General features: G+C 34.8%; 1 pseudogene; it reads right to left on the reverse strand.

Moving 5' to 3' along the window:
• Window positions 1–2,725: 2,725 nt before the first annotated feature.
• LOC114624961 lies at window positions 2,726–3,473 on the reverse strand (annotated as a pseudogene).
• Window positions 3,474–5,448: the final 1,975 nt, after the last annotated feature.

The following is a 5,448-nucleotide window of genomic DNA, read 5'->3' on the forward strand; positions in this document are numbered from 1 at the left end:
AGAGAGAGAGAGAGAGAGAGAGAGAGAGAGAGAGAGAGAGAGAAAGATTAGATTAGTAGTGATTAGAGAAGGTAGCAGATTGAGAGTCACAGCATGATGTATGTGTATTTACGTTCTTGAAATAATGAAAATATACTAAAATTGGCATTAATGATAATCAGATATTTGTGACCATGTTAAAAGACATTGAACAAATGTAATGATGTATAGTGCAGTAACATGGATATATTCATGGTGTATAATATATATATGTATCTGTATCTATATAGATGATATAGATGATGTAGATGATAGAGATGATAGAGATGATGATATAGTTGATATAGATGATATGAAATAGATACATATAGACATAAACATAGACATAGACATAGATACATAGATATACATAGATATGGTGAGAGAGAAAGAGAGAGAAAGAGAGAGAGAGAGACTTCCCAGGTGATACTAAGGAAAGCTCAGAATGTACCAGTTAACAGTCTCAGAAAATCTGTGATAACAATTTTCAATTTGTTATACAACAGTCAAAGATTAGTATTCATGGTGTTTACTAGGACATATATAAAATTATAAGATGAATTTTAACATGCTTCCTTTTGTTCTTTTTTTAGTAGAATATATCTCAGTTCATACAGGTTAGTGTAACTCATCTATATTAAGCCTATAACATAATAAGATAAATGTATTCATCATACTTTTGGTGAAAAGAATTTTGAAATCAAGTTGTACCCCACTCCAGAAACAGGTTGAGATCCAATTTCTCACAGAGCATATTTTCTCTTTTGCTCACATAAAGGAAGGGCAAGCAGTATTTGCCTATACTAGAGAGCTCTCTCTTCATCTAAGATACGACAATTGCCAAGTTTATAAGCTCTTGTACAAACTAATTATGGTTTAGGTTTTCTCAGATGGATTTTGGAAGATGTGTGATTCAAATAGAAATATTTGGTTTTGTTGTTGTTGTTTTGTGTGTATATGTGTATTTGTGTTCTATGATATCTAACATGCCTATACATTTTTCCCTAAGATGTCTGTCTAGAAGTTTTTAACTGATAGTTTCCAATATTCAGAATACCATTGTTTCTTGTCTTAAAATTAGCCTCACATTAGTATTGCAGGATATACAAACTGAAATCGTTCTAATTTTGAATTTTAAAAGAAACATTTTGAGATATAATGATGAAATGAGAATATCTCAATAACAATCCGACTTGTTTAATGTTACTGTAGAGAAAACACAGAGAAATGTTGGAACACATATTTTTATGCAAAAGAAAGTATCACTCTGATAGCATATATTTTAAAAATAATAATTTTTCCCTATAGTGACAAAATTACAATGTTTTACTGAAAACATAGAATGCAAATATACACATGGATATCTCTGCTGCATATTTCTGTTCTCAGGAAATGTAACACTCTTGACCAGCATCCAGACATCTGTCTCCTGCAGTCTGATGAGAGCACTCACTGAAATTGGGGAGTGTTGGATTGATGATGCCATGCCTTGATTCTCACAGCCAGTATTCTTTCTTTCCAGCCATCTATACAGTACATACACATATTACAATAAGGAGAAACAAAACACGTAAATTCTAATCATCTTTTCAGTTTTTAATTATATTTTAAGCTATTTAATACACATTCACAGTGACTGAAGCTCTTGGCTTGATCTCTAATACTAAAACTCACATACTATGTTACTGTGATGGACAATATTCAAGGAGAGAAATGGCATTGTAATGTGTAAGGTATCTCCAAATTTTAAAACCAAGATAATCACGTATTTAAAATGATCATTCTGCAGTTTGTGTTCTATACAGTAACAACTTTATGAAATCCTCCTGTACTTTTCAATATTTTACTATTTAAGAAATTAATTTAGAAAAAAGATAGATATCCCTCTTATATTTAAATAAAGCCAGAAAACAGAGAAAATAAAGTGAAAATATATATTTTGAAATATACAATAACAATATGAGATAAATTATAATGATATTCACATTTTCAAAGTTACAATTTCTACAGAGAATACAATAAGTTAGAAACTACATAAATAGAGAGGAGACACAGAGGCATTTGAGGGGAATGAGTGGGAAGTGGATTAGATCCAAAGACATTATATACATTTATAAATATTTTATAGACTATTTATTTAATTAAATAATTTATTTGTTAAACAAATAATGAATTAAAGTTAAAAATTAAATCCATAATGTTAAAAAGTGTATATTTGGAAACAGTATAAATTGTCCTTACTCAGAGCTATTTTAAAATATAATAATCATTTATGCCTTCTTATCCAGAACGGAAGAAGTTAGACTCTTTTCCTGCACACATTTCCACTGCTTGTTGTGTGCCTTTGGAATTTGTTGCCACCTCACATATTAGCTCCTCACCCCCACCTTTCTTTCCCTTCTCCATTCATTCCTCCTGGTTCATTCTGGGCCTTGTCTCTCTATGATTATATATTCTAGCTCCCTTCCTCGGGAACTCATCTACTCTATACCAAACCTTTGTGGTTAGCAGAATATGAAATTAATTCACAAAAATCACTAATCTTCCTATGTACAGACAGACAGATTTTTTTTTTTTTTTTTTTTTTTTTTTTTTTTTTTTTTTTTTTTTTTAGTTTCACCACGCTGTTTAATCTACCATGTTGCCTAGAAAGGCTTGTAGCAGAAAGGGGACAAATACTTCTTCCAGCATGTCTCCCGGAGACCATTTCACCCACTGCTCTGTTTGGCCGCTAGCCTCTTGTCTCTCTCTTCAGCAATGGTGAGGCGGATTCCTTTTCCTCGGGGAAGAGAGATCCATGGTTTGTTGCCCTTGCTAATAACAAAAATGTTGGAAAGCCGAGTGGCAAAGCTGTTGCCGTTGACATCTTTCACATGAACCACATCAAAAGAGCCAGGATGTCTCTTTCTGTTGGTGATTACACCAATTCTTCCCAAGTTAGCACCTCCAGTCACCATACACAGGTTCCCAGTGTTGAACTTGATGAAGTCAGTTATTTTGCCTGTCTCCAAATCAATCTGAATGGTGTCATCCACCTTGATGAGGGGATCAGGGTATCGAATAGTACGAGCATCATGGGTCACCAGATGTGGGATTCCTTTTGTGCCCACAAAGATCTTTCACACTTTGCACGACTTGTACTTGGCCTCCTCAGGTGTAATACGATGAATAGCAAAGCAACCCTTGGTGTCATAGATCAGACAGAAGTTCTCCCCAGTCTTGTCAATGCTGATGACATCCATAAACCCAGCAGAGTAGGTTATATCGGTCCTGACTTTCCCACCAATCTTAATGAATTGCTGCATGCAAATCTTTTTTACTTCATCTCCAGTCAGAGCATACTTAAGTCTATTCCTTAGGAAAATGATCAGAGGCAGGCATTCCCTCAGCTTGTGAGGACCAGTGGATGGACAAGGAACAAACACACCAGTCAACTTATCCAGCATTCAATGTTTTGGAGCAGCTACACAGACAGATTTTTAAAATAAGAAGAAAACTATCTTTCACAAGAGCCTCAAAAATATAAAATATCTTGGGATAACTGACCATGTAATCTCAAGATTTGTATAAGGACATTGCTTCCTAATGCTTGGGAAAATACTTTCAAGTAGATATAGCTGGTATCAAATATAAATAAATTTCTTCTAGATAGGACTTACAATTCAATGTAAAATGTGGATAGTGACAGTCTCTAAAAGTAAATTTTCAAGAAATGCCACATAAGACAGAGATGAAAGGATTTTTTATTTTTTTTGCCATTAAGTGACTTCAGAGAGCAAGAGAGGTATAAATGATGTAATTTGCAATAAAGTTATTCTCAACTTTTATAGAAGTTATAAAACTATAGCCATTGATGTGAAAATATTATGGAAACTGAGAGGAGGACAGACTTTTGCCTCATGCCCAGATGTCATTGAGGCAAATTCCAGGGGTTATTCTTCTGACTCTCTTCATTGTAGTTTCTGCTCTATAAGGCACAGCCTACTTGTTAATTGCCCATTGAAAACGACCATTGATAAGGGAGAGCAAAATAGGATAAAACCAAATTGTACAAAAATAATCAACAACAAAGTAAAACCAAATAACACAATAAAAGAATCTACATAGAGTCTCAATGTGTTCACTATCTCTTATTTCTCCTCGTTGTTTTATTGATTTTCTTTATTTTAGTTGACCTCTTTTAATTTTCAGTTTTAGCTTTATTTATTTTTCTACTTGGGAGTTTTTTTTTTTAATTTTTGACTTTTTTATTAAATTTTGGTTTTTACTTATTCTTTTTATATCCCGCTCACATAATTAGCCTATACCATATTAAATGTTAAATCCAAATTAAAAAGTAAATTTGCTGGTAAATGGATGAACCGAGAAACAATCATCTTTACTGAAGTAACACAGACTCACAAAATCAAATATTGCGGATTTTCTCTTATATATGAATATTCGATTTTAAGGTGTAGAAGTGTGTTTTAGCATGAATAAACATAGAGGTTAGGTAGCTCATAAGAGAATGTAGGAAGGAGGGGCAATCGTTCTGGGGTGGGAGTTGATGAAGTATAATGGTCTAAAGAGGCAAAGGGGAACTAGAATAAGAGAATTAAATGAAGCTGGATAGGTTGTTTGGTAAAGGAGAACTATGGGAAGGGACAAAAAGACAGAACAAAATGAGCTAGGAGATAGGTCATTCAGAAGTTGGCTGAAACCGTTGTAGACCCTGAGAAAAGACAGAGAAAGAGAAAGATGAGAGCTGGTACAAGAATTGGTTTTCAACCTCTTCATGGTTGTCAACCGTACTTACATCTTGGGACCATTAATTGAGTTATTTTTACTTATTTCTTTTGGTCCCTGGGCCTTAAATAAGCTGACTAACTTTGTGAAACAACAGGTAGATAATTTGGTAGCAAAACCTATTCAGATACATCATCAAAAGTTACCTATGGAGGACCATGAGACTCAAGATGAGGTTGTTACTCTATCCAGGGTCTTCTCAAAACCCATCTCCACCCAACCTAAAAGAGGGGACTTCTGCCCCTAGACCAAGCAGAGAGGGGCCACCCAGAACCCCCTGAATTCTTGCTTAGGCTGCGAGGCTAAGCACTGCAAGGAAATATAAATAAAAGTTAAAAATATCTCTCTGGGTTCCCTGAGGGACAAGCCTGACTGCATAGGGGTTGATGTCAAAGTATCCCCTCTCCAGGAAAAAGACTTCAGGATGGGTGTGGCCCTCATGCCTGACTGGAATCATTACAAAGTCCTCTTCAATTACTGGAAGTCAGGCCTCTATCCCCGCATTTGCAAGATTAGAATCGTCACAGCCCTTCTATACTTAGAGAAGGGAGGAGACGCCAGGGGCATCCCTGCTTATACATTGAAGGCCTAAAATCAGCCATAGGCCTAAAATCAGCAATAGGCCTGTTATACAAGTATACTAAC

Source organism: Grammomys surdaster, unplaced genomic scaffold (assembly GCF_004785775.1).
Source record: "Grammomys surdaster isolate TR1022 unplaced genomic scaffold, NIH_TR_1.0 65, whole genome shotgun sequence".
Taxonomy (NCBI): domain Eukaryota; kingdom Metazoa; phylum Chordata; class Mammalia; order Rodentia; family Muridae; genus Grammomys; species Grammomys surdaster.